This window comes from Daucus carota, chromosome 1 (assembly GCF_001625215.2).
Source record: "Daucus carota subsp. sativus chromosome 1, DH1 v3.0, whole genome shotgun sequence".
Classification (NCBI taxonomy): Eukaryota; Viridiplantae; Streptophyta; class Magnoliopsida; order Apiales; family Apiaceae; genus Daucus; species Daucus carota.
Genome location: NC_030381.2, coordinates 18,959,070 through 18,977,967, shown reverse-complemented (window position 1 = coordinate 18,977,967; position 18,898 = coordinate 18,959,070). Strand labels below are relative to the sequence as shown.

Below are 18,898 nucleotides of genomic sequence, written 5' to 3'. Positions count from 1 at the left end.
TCAGTATTTACGGAAGTTTGGAAGAAAGGTTTACCTATGCTGTAGCTGCATGTTATACTAACCTTCTCGATTCTCCTACCCACCTTTTCTCTGAGTGTTTATTAATTATTTTCATGTGCCAAATGTAGGTTGTGGTCCCAATGAACATGTCCTCAGGGAAGCCCAAAGTATAAAAGGCCTTTCTTGGCAATCTGACATACTACTAGCTTTGTAGCCATATGATCCGTAGTAGTATACAATATCATTAACGACGACAACTTAGTTGCGATACATGCATACGTCAAACATCTGTTATCATGTACAAATTTGCCAGGAAGATGGCTTCAGACCAATTAGTTTTGCACTTCTAAGGAACTCACATCTTCAAGTTGTGTTTGATGTGTTGCTGTTGCGTTCCCTCCCCGTCTCTCTTTTTAATTATTTTTTGGATTTCTGATGCTTGGTGGGTTTATCTGACAGGTGTGCCATGGCATGTTTTCATCAGCGGATTAAGCGTATATTTTACGCTTTTCCTAATCACAATGCTGGGGCGCTTGGAAGTGTGCACAGATGCAAGGAGAAAAAAGCTTAATCACCACTAGGCTGTTTTCAGAGTCTTTTAACCAGAACTATATTGGATAGAGAGATGTGTCACTGCTGTTTCTTTGGAGTGATAAAAACAAACACATGTTCTATAGGAGGTAGGTACTTGCAATTAATTATGCCCTGTTTGTTTTTTTATAGAGAGGGAACACTTCCTACTACCATGGTAGCAGATCATCCTCCAAGAGACTCTCAATTGAGCTTTAAGTAAAAAAAATAAGACGCCATGTCCAAAATAGAGCTCCAAGAGACTCTTAGAGGCTCTTTAAAAAGTAAAGAGCTCACTCTCTCTCCTCTCTTTTAGGAGCCGCATGATAAGTGGTATTTATACAACACTTAGAGCCTTCATTTCCACCTTAAATTGGTTGGTTGTACTTAAGTGGTTTAGTGTCTTTTGATTGTTTTGATTGTTTTTGTTCTGTAGTCACAGTTGAGGTGATGAAGTGATTTCTATCATTTTAGGTTGTTGTGGGTGCATTATTTGCAGAATAGAGAATTGTGGATTCACAAGACTTGGGATTTTGTGGGTACAATCTTCTACAAACCCTCACGAGAGCACACTCGTCAACTAGAGCTATCTAGGGGTTTAAAGGGTTGTTGCATGTGCTAAATGCAACACGTGATCACCTACGGAAGTGGTACTAGAAGCGAGGAAGGACATGCACGCGAGAACGAGCGAGAAACGAAGAAACGGAGCTGCCAGTGCAGAATAGCGCGCCCGCGCTAAGTGGTAGCGCGCCCGCGCTACTAACTGCACCAACTAGCGCGCCTGCGCTAAGTTAAGCGCGGCCGCCCCAGCAGAACTCCCCGGGCCGATTTTTACAGCTTTTTAGTGGATTTTCGCAGCGGTCGAGGCCCGGTTGACTAGTCAATGCAATGTTATATTTCTCGTGTGTAAAAACCCTAGCCTCGTATAAGTAGTTTTAGTAGAGAACAATATCGAATCATAGTTTAATTTTTACGAAGCACATATCAGTTGTATTGATCGTTCTTTGCGAGGAGGGGACAGTTTCGAGCAAGATCGTGAACATCAAATCTGTGCGTGTGATCCTTATATATTAATTCAAGCATTTTATTCACATTAATTCTTGTCTTTCTTTCTATAATGTTTTCACTAGAACCCATGATGTCGATTAGTTCGATATGAACTAAACGCCTTCAGTGGGATTCTAATGGATTTATCGATGTAACTAGTACGAATATTAATTACTTGTTTTGTGACGTACGTTGATTTCTTTGCTGAGCCGTGCTTTATTTCTATAGGAGCGTGCTAACTTCTAAGTTGTTTGTTAATTCTTTCTGAAGCGAGAGTGGATGATTGAATTTAGAACATGCCATGTAAACATAGGATTATGTGAATGAAACATATTTTTGGTAGACTTGAACTATTTTTATCACCCTATGTAATCGCGATAGATGACTTGTTATTAAACCTCTCTGCTTACACTAACCGCTATAAGAGATATCGGTCTGAGCTTTGTTGGTGTCCATGATTTCTATCTTAATTGTGGATTTTGATTGGTATGATATTGTGCAACGAGAGTTGGCATGTATTACTTTGTGTTGTCTGATTAGGATCAACAGTACGCATGTTAATCAGTAAATTCAATTCTAGATGAATTCGATAATGAAGTTTAGAATCCATGTTTTTCCTATCTGAAATTGATTAGTAAATTTTAGTTTTAGTATAAAAGAAACCAATCCTTGTTAATTGTCTTAGCAGTGATAATTGATCATACATTGTTGCATGGTGCGTATCTTAATTCACCAGTCTCTGTGGGATCGAACTTAATATATACTTGTGATCACGTGCGCTTGCGTGTAGTGTAGATTTGTTGCGAACATTTTTGGCGCCGCTGCGGGGACTCGGTGTTAATTAATAGTTTATGTACTTGTCATCATGTGCATTAAAATTCACTGATAGGATCTATTTCTCATCTCACTTTTTTCCTTCTTTTCTTTAGTTCCAGGTACTTTGGGTCGCGTTTATGCAAACACGTTCTCAGACCCGTAAGAAAGCAATTGATTTCATCTTCTACTTCTTCTTCTCGATTCTGAAACAATGACAGAACCTGAAGCACAACCAGACAGCAAGGCATTGAAGGATTCTCTATGCCAAAGATCGATGATATCCAATCAGCATTGTCAGGCCTGCAATCGCAGCCAAAGCCTTGAAATCAACCAGGGAACTATTCAAATGGTTCAGAACTCGGTAACAGTATGGGGGTTCTCCACTGAAGACCCAAATATGCATATAACGGAATTTATAGAGACTGTGACACGTTCAAATTCATGACGTCTCTGATGAAGCTGTGAAGTTAAGACTTTTCCTCTTCCCATTTTCACTGAAAGATAAGGCCAAGGGATGGTTAAATTCTTTACCATCTGGTTCGATTACCTACATGGGAAGATCTGGCTCAGAATTTCTCACTAAATTCTCCCATGGCAAAGACGCTGCACTAACGAAATGCTCGATCCATCTCATCTCTCAACAATCAGGAGAAACATTCTGTGAAGCCTGGAGAGGTGAAAAGAATGCTAAAAAGTTCCCCACCATGGTATGCCGGATGGATGCAAAAAACAGTTTTGACAATGGTCTTGGACCTCAATCCAGACCTATGCTTGAGTGCTGCTTCTGGAGGTGCGCTATGGGCTAAGAGTTATGAAGAAGCTTATGATCTATTGAAATGATGCGGCTAATGAATATCAGGAACCCTACTCAAAGACTTACCAAGGGAAAGTAGCCGGAATTCTTGATCTGACACGTCTACAGCTATAGCAGTCAACTTAAAAAGCTCTCACGATTGAAGGTCGTACCTCTGGCTCACCAAGGAATTCACACAATCATTATTTGCGAATTATGTGCTGGTACTCATGCTACTGATCAGTGTGCCATTCTAGTGAATCAGCCAATTTGTGAGCAACTTCAGAGAGGTCAACAGCCTGTCCAGCACTTATCACCCTAACAACCGAAATCATCCTAATTTCAGCTGGAGTAATACAGGGGTATAAAACCACCTCAACAAGGATTTCAACAGGGACCTAAACAGATACAGTCAGGCTGGAAATTCACAACAGTATGGCACCTAACAAGCCATATCACACCCCCCCGGATTTCAGAATCATGGGCCAAGCTAACGAAAGGTCTGACATGAAAGCTAAGGCTCATGTACAAGAGTCCAAGCAGTAACTTTAAAAGCCTTGGAGACACAGTCGGTCAGTTAGCTAACGCTTTACTAAGCAGACCAAGGGGAATCTCCCTAGTGATACAGAGGTCCATGTAAGAGGGACCCTAAAGAGCAAGTCCAATCCATTACGCTGAGATCGTGGAAAAACTACAACAGGGCCCTACCTCAACATTGTACAAGAGTCAGGGTGATAATCCGCAAGAAATTCCAGCAGAAGTTCCTTCAAATACAATTGGCACCAACCCTACTGTTGAAAAGGATAAGGCATTCCTCGCAGCTGCTCCGAGGTCAAAACCATATATCCACCACCATCCATTTCCTAGGAGTTAAAAAAACAGCAGCTGGATAAACAATTTGGTAAATTCCTGAAGTATTCAAAGCTTCACATCAAACAGTCCATTCTGAAGCACTCGAGCAATGCCTAGTTATGCCAATGTTCATGAAGGGTATTCTTTCAAAAAAGCTAAAGCTCGAAGAGTTAGAGACCGTGGCTTTAACGGAGGAATGTAGTGCTGTACTTCAACAGAAATTACCACCTAAGCTAAGGATCCGGGAAGCTTTACTATACCTTGCACTATCGGGAAGTTCTCTTGATAAGTGTCTGGGCGACTTGGGGCTAGCATCAATCTGATGCTCTATCTATCTTCACACAACTTGGCCTGCCAGAGCTCAAGCCAACAAATATGTCTTTACAGCTGGCTGATCGTTCGATCACATATCCGGGGGTATAATTGGAAGATGTGCTAGTCAGGTTGAATCATAATATTTCCAGCCGACTTCGTGATTCTTGGACTTGAAGAAGACAAAAGGATCCCTATTCATCTTGGGTAGACCCTTCTTAGCCACCGGGCAAACATTGATCGATGTCCAAAAAGGGGAACTACAATGAGAATACAAGATCAGACGGTCACGTTCAGTATTCAATGCAATGAATTACCAACCGATGAGGAATCTTGTTTCAGTATGGAGTACTTGATCTACGGCAAGAAGCAATAGCCAGAGGGTTTTACAGGATGATGTATTGGAAGCAATCCTTACCAATGATGAGAATGGGACAGTGAAGAAGAATTGGAAGAAATCATCACTTAACTCATCACCTTTGCAGAAGGAATTTTGAACCACCTGTAGAATCTCTTGGCTTAGAAGAATTAAAGGAAGATCACAAACCACTACACCATCAGTGATCGAAGCACCTAAACTTGAACTTAAAACCGGTTACCGGATCACATTGAGGTATGCTTTCTCTTGGTGAACGTTTCTACTCTTCCGGTATTATTGCAGCTAACTTGTCAGGTGAGGAAGAGGAAAAACTTTGAGGGTGCAAGGGAATTCAAACAAACAGCAATGGGTGGACTATAGCTGATATCAAGGATCGTCCATCATTTTGTCAGCACAAATTCTCATTGAAGAAGGAAGCAACCTAGTGGAACAACAAAGAAGGTTAAATCCTATCATGAAGGAGGTGTAAAGAAAGAGATTCTTAAATGGCTCGATGCAGGTATCATATATCCAATTTCAGATAGCTCATGGGTGAGCCCAGTACAATGCGTGCCTAAGAAAGGAGGAATGACAGTAGTAGCAACGAAAAGGGGAACTCATCCAACTAGAACTGTCACGCGGTTGGAGGATTTGCATGGACTACAGAAAGCTGAATAAAGCTACAAGAAAAGATCACTTCCCCTCTGCCTTTTATTGTAAGATGCTTGACAGGTGGCTGGCCATGAGTTCTATTGTCTGTTAGATGGGTAGTCTGGCTAATAATCAGATGTGCTATTTCTCTCCGGAAGATCAAGAAAAGACAACCTTTACATGCCCTTATGGTACTTTGGCATTCCGAAGAGTACCTTTTGGTTTAGTGGGGTGCACCAGCCACTTTTCAAGGTGCATGATGGCAATATTCTCAGAGATATCGGCATCAATGTGGAGGTATTCATGGATGACTTTCTGTATTGGAAAATCTTATGACGAATGCCTCACGAATCTTAGAATGGTTCTTAAGCGCTGTGTGGAAACTAATCTGATTCTCAATTGGGAAAATGTCATTTCCATGGTGCAAGAAGGAATCATATGGGGCATAATGTATCGGCCAAGGGACTAGAAGTCGAAAAGCTAAGGTGGAGAACAATAAAATCTTCCTCCACCACTTTCAGTCAAGGGCGTCCGAAGCTTCCTTGGTCATGCAGGTTTCTAGTCGAGGTTCATCAAGGATTTCTCGAAAATTTCTAACCTCTTTGCAATCTGTTAGAGAAGACATTCCATCAAATTTGATGAGGAGTGCTTGGAAGCCTTGAAATCCTGGAAAGAGTTGAAACATCACACCTATCATCACTGCAACTGATTGGAGTAAACCATTCGAATTAATGTGTGATGCCAGTGATATGCTGTAGGAGCTGTACTGGGCCAGCGAACAAGCAATGTGTTTTCATGTTATCTACTATGCCAGCAAACATTAAATGATGCACAATGAAACTACACACTACTGGAAAAGAACTCTGCTTATTTGTCTTTAGCTTTGAGAAGTTCAGGTCTTCCTTCTTGGAACAAAGGTAAGTGGTATATACTGATCAATGCAGCCATTCGATATCTCATTCACAAAGAAAGAGTTCTAAACCAAGACTAATTCGCTGGGTTTTGTATTGCTCAAGAATTTGATGTGGAAATTAAAGATCGAAGGGCACAAGAAAATCAGGTAGCGATCATTTACCAGACTAGAAGATCACAGCAACACAAACTACCGCAACACTCAATCATGAATTTCTCCCCGAGACGAACAGTGTGTTTGGAGTTGAAGCAGAAAGCAAGGTTTTGCTGACATGTGAATTATCTAGTGAGTAAGGTCATTCCTCCAGAATTCTCTTATGCTCAACGCGAAGAAATTCCTTCACAGATGTGAAATGGTATATTTGGGATGAACCCTTTCTGTTTAAACAAGGAGGTCGATCAAGATTCTAGACGGTGTATTCCTAATAATGAAGTTGAGGGAGTTTTGCGTGAGTGCCATTCCACTGGTTATGGGGGCCATTAGAAGCGGAGAGAAGACAGCAAAGAGGGTACTTTCAAGCAGGTTTTTTACTGGCCAACTTGTTAAAAGATGCTCATCAATTTGTGTGGGTTGCGATCGATGTCAACGTACAGGTAAGATTTTCTAGGAGAATGAAAGGCCTCTTAAAATGCTTTTGGAAGTTGAAATATTGGATGTTTGGGGTATTGACTTTATGGGACCGTTCGTTTCGTCTTGCACAACCAGTATATTCTATTGGCAGTTGATACGTGTCTAAAATGGTGGAGGTGAAGCCTTACCTACAAATGATGCTAAGGTGGTCTTGCAATTTTCTACAAAAACAAATCTTTACCCGTTTCGGAGTCCCTAGAGTCATTATCAGGATGAAGGCTCTCATTTCTATGCAATCGGAATTCACAACCTGATGACGAGGTATAAGTATCAATCACCGCGGGTTGCTACTGCCTTTATCATCCTCAAACAAAGGTCAAGCTGAAGTGTCCAACAGAGAGATACAAACGCATATTAGAGAAGGGGTTAACCTCTAGAAAGGACTGGCCCTTACGATTAGATAGAGGCTGCTTGGGCTATCGAACAGCTTATAAAACAACCGTGGGTACTTCTCCATTTCAGTTAGTGTTTGGCAAGGCTTGTCCCTAACAAGTTGAGTTTGGAACTAAGCTTATGGGCCCTAAAGAGTGGAACTTCGACTTACAATTAGCTGGAGAGAAACGAATGAGCAACTCAATGAGCTAAGAGGAGTTTCGCCTCCGTGCTTATGAAATAACAAACTCTACAAAGAAAAGGTGAAAAGATTGCATGATCAGCGGCTGATACAAAATCGTTTGTGTTGGTCAATTGGTGCTATTGTAACTCTCGGTTGAAGCTGTTTCCAGGGAAACTCAAGTCACGCTGGTCAGGGCCATTTACAGTCAAGACGGTATTTTCCCACGGTGCAGTAGAAATCTATGCAAGACACCGGAGGAATCATTTAAGGTTAATGGTCAAAGGTTTTGAAGCCTTACTTGGCGGAAATGTGAATCGTGAGGTACAAACCACGATTCTTCATCGGAATCGGATTAATTCTGGACTTCACGTCGAGCTAGACTACTTAAACAAGCGCTTCGTGGGAGGCAACCCACGCATTGGAACCACATTGGTACCAGTGTAAACCTCAAAACACAAAAATCGAAAAATTCGGCCTCCGGTGTCAGACACTAGCGCGCCCGCGCAGTGTCAGCGCGCCCGCAGCTAGTTGCACATGCGCCCGCGCTATACGTAGCGCGGCCCGCGCTACTGACTGCCGAGTCAGCCGAGTTTTCACACAAAAATTATTTTTTTTTCGTTTTAAAAAGCCCACAATCCTAATTTTTGCAGCCTAGCCGAAATCATCCAAAAAACCCTAACCAACTCTACAATCCTTATATAAACACAAAACCCACCAAATCCCATTAAATTCTCCTAAACCCTAATACAATATACAATCCATACACACACACTTCATCCAATCTCTCAACCCCTACACACAAATCTCTTTCAACTCTAATCTCTACCATGGCAACCCAAAGAGCCCGAAGAGCACAAGGACAAGCACCCAACCCCGCATCTAGCGATTTCTCCTCGATGGGTGATGTTGAGTTCACCTCGGATGGGCGCGAACCGAGTTTCAACGGCTTATGAATAAAGTCGTTAGTCAAGGAGAGGGCTGCTTTAATGAAGGGTGATATAAATTTTGGCATTTTGACTTTAAGAGAAGATGGTACCCTATTGATCTGTGGGGTTGAGTTTGTCTCCCATGACCTTTTCTTGTATACTCCCTACTTTTAGGTTGATCAACTTTTTACTCTTAATCTTGTATACATCACTAATGAATCTTAGGTAGCTAACCGAGCTGGGCTCCACAAAATAATTTGAAATGTTATGATTGCTCTTCTTGATTTCCCTCTAGTGGAGAAATATATTGTGATTACAGTATGATAACTTTAGTTCTTCTTAATCAATTTTTTTTGACTAGTAATTAAATAGTTTTAGGTTATTAAATAGGAGAATTCACTAAGTGATAAATAATAATGTTAAATTACGTGAGAGCTGGACAAAGTACCAAGAAGTGATAATCTGTAATCACTTTCATTGTCTTGCACTTTTTTTCTATTTTTTTTTAAAATGACACCAGGAACTAATCTTGCGATACTATCCATAATATTGCATAATCTTGAGATTTTTATGCTCTAAAGACGTTTGATGTAACTAAGTAGAGATTGTAATTAATTTGTACTCTTCTTAATGTAGACATGATCTTTGGATTTTATATAATAAATTTTCTGTTATATATTAAAATTTTGGATGTACTAGTATTAATAATTTGTTGAGTACAGTATTTATAACGAAACAGGTATAAATTGAAAATTCAAGAATAAAAAATAATCTGGGAAAAAAAATTAAACTAGATACCAAAGGCGTCGGCATCCTAAGACCGACGCTGTTGGTCTTAACATATAGAAACGCATTCTAAAACACCGACGCTGTTTGCGTGACCTATAGCGACGGCGTTCCAGAAAACCGACGCTGTTTTCCTGTCTATAGTGTCGGCATTTAAAAGACCGACGCTGTTGGTTTGGACTTTTAGCGTCGGTTTTGTGGAAGACCGACGCTGTTGTTAACCAGAGCAACGCTGAGTTAACCGACGCTATAGGCATATACCTACAGCGTCCCCTGTAGTTGCTACGCCTGTTGACCGACGCCTTAGGGTTGTTTGACACCGACACTGAAAGTCATTTTTGTACTAGTGATATTGAAAAAAATAATAAAAATTATATCATTAGAAAGTATATTTAGTCTATTTTAATATGCAATTTTCAGATTTTAAAAATAATGAATAGATACTTTGTACTAATGTTTAGTCAAAAATTGGTCATTTGACTTCTTGAAAATTAAAATGGACATGTAAAGGGGATGGATGGAGTAACACTTGATTGTTAATGTCAAGACATTAGACAGCTAGTCCGATCCATTCAGTCAAATTTTTAGGGTTTTGCTGCAGGCTTAATGAAATTCAAGCTGCACAAAATATAAAATATAAAATACACATCCTGTCCTCATATCAAGTTTGTCAAACACATGTGAACTAGTGTTGCTCTCCAGCTCTCCTATAAGTTTGCATATATACTGTGTGCGAGCATATAACTGGTTTAGGCATAGGGAGAAATGAACTTAATAAGAAGGAATTTATTGATTTAAGGAAAAAGAGAGCACACCAGAAAGGGTGTAAATCTGGCAGCTTACCTTTATGCATTGCAGCTGTCTCCGACTTCTCTTTCTTTGAGCCCAATCCAACTCACTCAAACTTACCTTTATGCATTGCAGCTGTCTCCGACTTCTCTTTCTTTGACCCAATCCAACTCACTCAAACTGGTTTATGACCATATTTTTGCTAGAATTGAGTTTATAAATTACTAGTTTGATGCCGATTTTCGTCATGAACAAGACATCATAATTAATGGTTTTTGTATAGAGCTTCGTTAAATAAGTATAGGCCATTCATGGCTGTTTTTATGGAATTATTGGGGATTTTTACTGAGCTTGAGGATTTATTCTAAGAGAAACTCTGAAATTTTGGGGTCTGATTCATGTCATCTCTATATGTAAAGAGAAATTTTATAAAGAATATGGAAGAAATGCAAAACGGGGCTATCTTTTGAGAGTCTCATTTTAGATTTTACTTCTTTAATCTGTTGAAAGTTTTGGAGTCCCTACTCCATTACTAAAGTTTGTACGAGCTACTAAATATTCTGGTTCAATATTTTTAATAGCTTAGTTGTTGATTGTATTGTTTCACACACCAGTGTAAATGATATGGTTTGGATTTCTCAAGTAGGGGAAATAGTTTGCTTGTTCTTGATGGTTGATTTGAATTTTAACCCTTAAAGAAATTCAGTTATCTACTTATATTTTTAACAATTATTTGAAGACATGCCACTAAACTATTTTTAAACCATGCCTAAAACTCCCTAGAGCTGATCCTGATCTTGAAACATAGCTATTGTACAAATGATTGGGTGTGGAATCACTAAAGTAGATTCTTTAAACTCAAATCTCTAGTCTTTATCGCAACCACCCATCATTGCTGTTTTTTTTTGACAAAGATGAAGTTGTAATTACCTAAATTATCCAAGTCCTAGTTGATTTTACCGGGCTCTGTGGACTTTGGACTTGTTTAGAATCTTGATTCCAGATGAACCTGGAGTTTTGATTAGAACTTTAAATTTTGACCAGCACTGTTATACTTAAACTATCAACTAATACTTCTAGTTGTATGTTGTTTTTCATTTTCCTGAACGTTTTGTTTTGGTAGAGTGTCCTTTTCCTCAGAAAATTAAGACTTCAATATATATTGAATTTCAGTAAATGCCAAGTACAGATAGAAACATCGATAAGGAGGAGTATTGGAAAATTATTCACATTCCAGACAAGGCACCTATTCCCCACATTTGCAACCCACAGGTAAAATTTATGATGTACTTGATAATTTTGGCAACATATGATAAAATATATTTGTGTGTCTTCGGTAAATCATAATTACATCTAAAGGGCTGTTTTAGCTTTTCCATCTCAGTGAGATTGTTGGAGACTTGGAGTAGTACAAATTGAAACTTTAGACAAGGGATTGTGTCTTTTAATATGTGTAGTGGTCTGTTATAGTTTTCTGTTGTGTGTGTATGTTTGTGTATATTTATCTATGCATTGAATTCTTAAAATGCTTTGTTGTTGTACTGGTACAGTGAATGCCTATGCTTCAGTAATTAATCCAAAACGTGCTAACACACTTATAAGGTATGTGACTGTAATTTTAGGTCCTTGTTGATTTATTTTTACCTAATCTCTTCATTTCACAAAAAAAAAAAATTGTATTTTAAAAGTTTTTTCTTCAATGTAACAACTTGTAAGACTATTAAAAAATGATTTTAATCTCGTGCCATCAGTTCTTACTAAATCTGTTAAATGATTTTAATCTCGTGCCATTAGTTCTTACTAAAGTATGTTATTAATATGGATAATTTAAAACAAGATATACTTTTTTGCGCCAAGAAAGCGACAAATGAGATCATTTATTTATTAATAAAAGAGAATTTTTTTTGTCTAAAGCCAAAATCTGAAATTTGCTGCCATATTGCACATTTGTCATAGTTATATTTACTTGAAAAAAGTGCATATTACTTAAATTTGGATTGTTATAGCTTGACATGTGAAACAAATTGAATGTTATTAGGAGGTTGAATAAGATTTCTCCACTCGAAGATCTTCGCCATGTGAAGCGCATATGCAAGAAGTGTGTTGAAGGTGTGCTTAAACTCTGATACCAACGTATGCGATATCATATGCCTTGCTTCCTGTGGGTTTATAATAGATAAACATCAAAGTAAGGATCTATAATCTGTTTATGCTCTAGGAGATAAATGTGTCGATTGATTTTGGTACTTTTAACTTGTTATTGAGTACCAATGGGACTTGCGTTCTTATGAATGTCAAATGCAAAAAATTGCAACATAAAAAAAAAACTAAAAAATAAAGAGGATACAGGAGCTGCATTCTTTCAATATTCAATTTAGTATGTCTGATCATGCATATGTTGTGACCCATAGGAATACGGTGGTGACTATAAGCATTTAAAAATCTACAGGAAACGTTCAGTTATTGGTGATATTATGTCTGGCTTCTGATGGGAGTGACCAGTCGGAAAACATACCCAGTGAAATGGTCGAGCTAATCAAGTCATACCAGTTGAGTACATTTATCACAAAAGTAGGTCACCCTTTAATTTTTTACTTTATATTCCATCTTTTCTTTTTATTAGTTTCAGGGTTGTATCTGTTCGTGTAATTAGCTGTCCAAAGAACTTTGAAGTGTTTTAATCCATTAGATTACTAACAGAGTACGGGCTGTTCCTTGAGATGTTAGTTTTATCCCTAGTTATGCTTTTGGTTATCGATAAAATGTATTATTTGTATTTAGTACATTTAGTTAGTGACTGATTTCATCGCCATATTGTGCTCACACTTGCATAATTATAAGTGTTGGGATCCTTCTGTGGTCGTATCACCCTGGTCTTTTTGATTTCTTGTAGTCATTGGTATATGTGATTCATGTAATTATCCTACACCTACACCACGCATAAGCACATTGATTTGGGAAGGGCTTGAAAATAGGGATAATTGTAACTGATAGGATTGACTGCCTTATACTGACATTTTCAAGAGTCATTGATATACTTGATGAACATAATTTATGATCGCTGCTGACTTCTTATTGCATCTCCTTGACCTTGTAATTAAGTTTTTTTTTTATCTAGCCACTTTTCTAGTCTCTATTCCCGATTTATGCCGTATCAGTAGTTTATGTATGTCGTATTAGTAGTTTATTCTGGTCATTAGTGGTAAGTTTCTTTGTTTTTGTCACAACTTGTTAGGTATCCAAATATGCAGCTACATCAAAAGAAGAATGGGAAGAACAGTGCAAGCTATGGCCAACTTTATATCATCCACCAACCTAGTATGTGGTTTGTGATCTTAGCTAAGTAGTTTCTTACAAAATATAATTATTTTGCTATTATTAAATCACTTAAGTATCAGTTTGTTTGGCTGAATCGTCTAAATTTTAAACTTTTTCCTCTTAGGCGTTAAGTTTCTTGCCTCTGTTGATTTAAGCTAATTTTTTTAGGAATCACCATTTATCTTTATATTGCTAATGAACTATACCACAACTCTCTTTGAAGAGATAAGTGCTTTTTTTTATGTCTAGACGATTCTGACAGTATTTCATCACATCGGTAACCTACTTTCTAGTTCAAAATATTAAAAGTAATGGTGGTTGGCAGAAAATTTGATGGAACATTTCAACAGAACCAGTAGAAATGCAAACAATTTTCAGATTTATCCAGTAAATTTTTATAGTGATCATATTCTCTAATAGTGAGATTACAGTTTACAACTGTTTCTCTAAATATTATTACTTGGAAGTTGGAAACCAAGTAAATTTCTAATAAAAGGAAAACTATATGAAAGAAAACTATATGTATATATACTTTCCATCGTTAATTTACTGCTGTGAGTATTAAAGAAAAGAATTTCTTTGTCCCATTATATAATCTAATATATTTCGAATATATACATATTAATATAATTATATATCACCAAATTACAATTAATCATTTCTCAAATAAAAACATAAATAACTAGTAATTAAAATTTCTTAATCCCATGATTAACATCAGCATTGTATAGCATCTGTACCTTTTCAACAGGTGTAGTATTGCCAGTTAGCTTCTGCAACTTTAATTCTCAAATCTCTAACTGTGAAAGTTTTTTTTGTTCTCTACGAAATATTGTCAGAAACTTTTTAGGATTTAAAACACCTACGGATATAGCAAGACCTTGTTTGTCATAAGCTGAATTACTAGTTACTTGCCCTTTGTAATATTTTCAGTTGATTAATTGGTTGCGTAATAAATCAGTAATGAACATATCATTTGGTATCTCGTGTGTATTAGTTTCACCTTTGTTTTACTATACCCAAATTTTTGGTTTGCAGTTGTGCATGATACGGTACATATGTTTGCCAATAGTTAGTTTTGCTTAGTTACTGGCAAGTGCTGAAAAGGTCAAAGATTAGTAATTAAATTGAACTTGAACATGAGATGAATTGATTTTTAACTGTCAAAAGGTTCATTTACTGTCTAAATTGTATCCTGATTATTGATATGTATTTGTTTTCATTTTTTTTTTGCACAGCAACATAGACGGCATCACTGGATTTAGTGAAGAAAACTCACAATCAGTTTGTGAGTTCATGAATTAGCTATTGATTTGGCAAAATCTGTTGATGGTCAGGTAAATATCTACCTTTATCACTAATTATACCATATTACAGATGCTTAGGGGCTGGACCTGAAATCCTTAATTTAGTTTTATATATCAGAAAGAGGCCTTATCTTTTCCGTACTCTTAATAATGAACAGATGAATATATAGGATTAGGTATGTAGTGAACAAGTCCCTTTGTATTTGTGTGCATTAAATTCTGAGATAATCAGGCATACACTTGCAATTTCTCTTATTACAGAGATTTAATTTACATACAAGTCAACTTTATGAATATCATAAAAGTACCCTGTTCCTGGAAACTATATTAAACTTTCAATGTCCATATATAACCCCATGCGTGAAAAAATTGACCAAAGTCCCTTGCAGAGCCATATAAAAGCCAAATGTAAGTTAAAACTGAAAGCTGGACCCTTGATAACGTCAAACATGCATAGCTACCATGTTTAAATTATTACCTTTATTAGTGGACGGCTTATTCTTTTGCCACATGGTATCTGCTTCTGCCTTGCAGATTGTAAATGCTGCTGTTATTGTTAATCCAGCATCTAATCAAGTGGTAGCAAGATCGTGTGATCAGTTTTTTCGCAGAATAATCCTTCAACAAGGAACAGTGCTGGAGAAGGGTACCTAGAACCATGTAAATTGACATCTTCTTCCATCAGTAATGGACTGCAAACCTATACAAATTCAAGTTCAAACTCTTCCTTCAATGAACAGAAGAGAACATATGGTGGCGTTTCTTGTTTACATCCTTGGCAGTGGGCTGAACAACAGTCCCAAGCAAGTTGTTTTCGCCACCCTTTTCACCATGCTGCTATGGTTGCTATCGACAATTCTGCTGCCAGAGATAGATATCTCTTCCCTGCTAGTGAACATATAGTTGATAAATGCTGTCAGGCTGAAGTTATGGATTCACCTTCTACAGTATCTCCGTCTAAAAAGCAAAAGACTGAAACAAAGGTAAGCTCTATTATGTTTGTTTTATCGTAACGTAGAGTGACTTAGACAGCATCAAATTTGGACCCTCTTACAACATAATGAGCCAACTTTTATGCATCAGTCTGCCACTTCATATGTCTTGCACAACTATATTCTACTCTGTTAGTAAAATGTAATGGATGAAGTGAATATCCATGTCACTTGAAAGGGCCTTTTTATAGAAGTAAACTCATATCTGCAGTATTAATCCCTAAGAATTTTGGATCTGGTAGTTATGATGGAATGCAATTCTTTTCCACACAAGTTTGTAGGAAAAATGGGGTATATTCTGGTTAGATTTATGAACTTTTAGGCGTCGTCTTTAATTTTGTGGAATATAGTTTATATCTATATAATTTAATATCTAATATTCAGAAAATAATATAAATTATGAGAACAAAATTTGCTGAATTTGGTGGATTCTATCCAAAAGAAAATATTGTGCGGAAATGAAGGAATTAATTAATAGTCTCGCATAGAGGTGGCAATTTCGGGTAATGAGTCAGGGTTTCTTACTGGATCCAGTTTTTGGGGCAACCCGAACCTGAAATGGGTTAAAAAATTTAACCCGAACCAACCTATTCAGTACCTGATTAACTCAAAAATGACCCGATTTGACCCGAAATTTAATTATAGTTAATTATTTTTATTATATGAATTGATGTTTTTATTGTACTATATTAAATAATAGTATTAATTTAATGAAGTGGATAATTTATTTAAATATTATATAAATATGACAAATGTATGTAATTATGTATTGTATATTTATATTATACATAATATATTATATATTAAAATATTTCGGGTTGGTTCGGGTACACCGGGTCAACCCGAACCTGACCCGAGTTTTTCAGGTAAAAAATTACCCAACCCGAAATATGAAAACACTGACCCTAATTCGTACTTTTTGAGTGGGGTTTCTGTTGGGTTTCGGGTTGTGTCGGATTTTGCCACCCCTAGAACTATAAATTTGACTTCATGCGCCATTAAATGAAAGATTTAAACGGAGTTACTGGAGTGCTTAAATTTCTCATTCAGCTTAAGGTGATCTTTCAGGTGGAGGATTCTGGAATACAAAATGGCGAACATAATGCCTGTGGTTCCATGCCAGTCAGACCCTACTTATGTACTGGTTATGACATATACCTTGTTTGGGAACCATGCATTATGTAAGTTCTCTGATATTCATGTTATCTCTTATGTACTTCTTTGTTACAGAAAGAGATGCTTGTGGCTGCGACTTCAATACTTAAATCAAGTATTTACTGGAAGTTTGGAAGAAAGGTTTACCTATGCTGTAGGCTGCATGTTATACTAACCTTCTCGATTCTCCTACCCACCTTTTCTCTGAGTGTTTATTAATTATTCATGTGCCAAATGTAAGGTTGTGTTCCCAATGAACATGTCCTCAGGGAAGCCCAAGTATAAAATGCCTTTCTTGGCAATCTGACATACTACTGCTTTGTAGCCATTATGATCCGTAGTAGTATCACAATATCATTAACGACGACAACTTAGTTGCGATACATGCATAACGTCAAACATCTTTATCATGTACAAATTTGCCAGGAAGATGTCTTCAGGACCAATTATTTTGCACTTCTAAGGAACTCACATCTTCAAGTTGTGTTTGATGTTGCTGTTGCGTTTCCCTCCCCGTCTCTCTTTTAATTATTTTTGGATTTCTGATGCTTTGTGGGTTTATCTGACAGGTGTGCCATGGCACTTGTTCATCAGCGGATTAAGCGTATATTTTACGCTTTTCCTAATCACAATGCTGGGCGCTTGGAAGTTTGCACAGATTGCAAGGAGAAAAAAGCTTAAATCACCACTATGCTGTTTTCAGAGTCTTTTACCAGAATCTATATTGGATAGAGATGATGTTGTCACTGCTGTTTCTGGAAGTGATAAAAAAAAAAACACATGTTCTATAGGAGGTATGTACTTGCAATTAATTATGCCCCTTGTTTTTTATAGGAGGGAACACTTCCATACTACCATGGTAGCAGATCATCTCCAAGAGACTCTCTAATTGAGCTCTTAAGTAGAAAATAAAGAGCCATGTCCAAAATAGAGCTCCAAGAGACTCTTAGAGGCTCTTTAAAAGTAAAGAGCTCACTCTCTCTCCTCTCTTTTAGGAGCCGCATGATAAGTGGTATTTATACACACTTATAGGCCTTCATTTCCACTTAAATTGGTTGGTTGTACTTAAGTGTTTAGTGTCTTTTGATTTGTTTTTATTGTTTTTCTGTGCAGGTCACGAGTTGAGGTGATGAAGTGATTTTCTATCATTTTAGGTTGGTTTTGGTGCATTATTTGCAAGAATAGAGAATTGTGGATTCATCAAGACTTGGGATTTTGTGGGTACATCTTCTACAAACCCTCACGAGAGCACACTCGTCCACTAGAGCTATCTAGGGGTTTAAAGGGCTTGTTGCATGTGCTAAATGCAACCGTGATCACCTACGGAAGTGGTACTAGAAGCGAGGAAGGACATGCACGCGAGAACGAGCGAGAAACGAAGAAACGGAGCTGCCAGTGCAGACACTAGCGCGCCCGCGCTAAGTGGTAGCGCGCCCGCGCTACTAACTGCACCAACTAGCGCGCCTGCGCTAAGTTAGCGCGGCCGCGCCCAGCAGAACTCCCCGGGCCGATTTTTACAGCTTTTTAGTGGATTTTCGCAGCGGTCGAGGCCCGGTTGACTTAGTCAATGCAATTTTTATTTCTCGTGTGTAAAACCCTAGCCTCGTAGAAGTAGTTTTAGTAGAGAACAATATCGTAATCATAGTTTTAATTTTTATCGAAGCACATTATCAGTTGTATTGGATCGTTCTTTGCGAGGAAGTGACAGTTTCGAGCAAGATCGTGAACATCAAATCTGTGACGTGTGATCCTTATTATTATTAATTCAAGCATTTTTATTCCATTCAATTCTTGTCTTTTCTTTATAATGTTTTCACTAGAACCCATGATGTCGATTAGTTCGATTATGAACTAACCGCCTTCATGGGATTCTAATGGATTTATCGATGTAATCTAGTATCGAATATTAATTACTTGATTTTGTGACGTACGTTGATTTCTTTGCATGAGCCGTGCTTATTCTTCTTAGGAGCGTAGCTAACTTCTAAGTTGTTTGTTAATTCTTTCTGAAGCGAGAGTGGATGATTGAATTTAGAACTATGCCATGTAAACATAGGATTATGTGAATGAAACATAATTTGTGGTAGACTTGAACTATTTTTATCACCCTATGTAATCGCGATAGAT

At 37.6% G+C, this 18,898-nt stretch overlaps 1 long non-coding RNA gene and 1 pseudogene across 1 annotated transcript in view; both read left to right on the top strand.

Moving 5' to 3' along the window:
* Nucleotides 1-805: 805 nt before the first annotated feature.
* The window catches only part of LOC135152353 (uncharacterized), a 29,176-nt gene continuing 11,083 nt past the window's right edge, over nucleotides 806-18,898 (top strand). Inside the window, exon 1 of the long non-coding RNA XR_010291425.1 lies at nucleotides 806-854. This is a non-coding gene — a long non-coding RNA (uncharacterized LOC135152353). The remainder of the gene's footprint in view (nucleotides 855-18,898) is intronic.
* On the top strand, nucleotides 11,161-18,559 carry LOC135152350 (tRNA-specific adenosine deaminase TAD3-like; annotated as a pseudogene).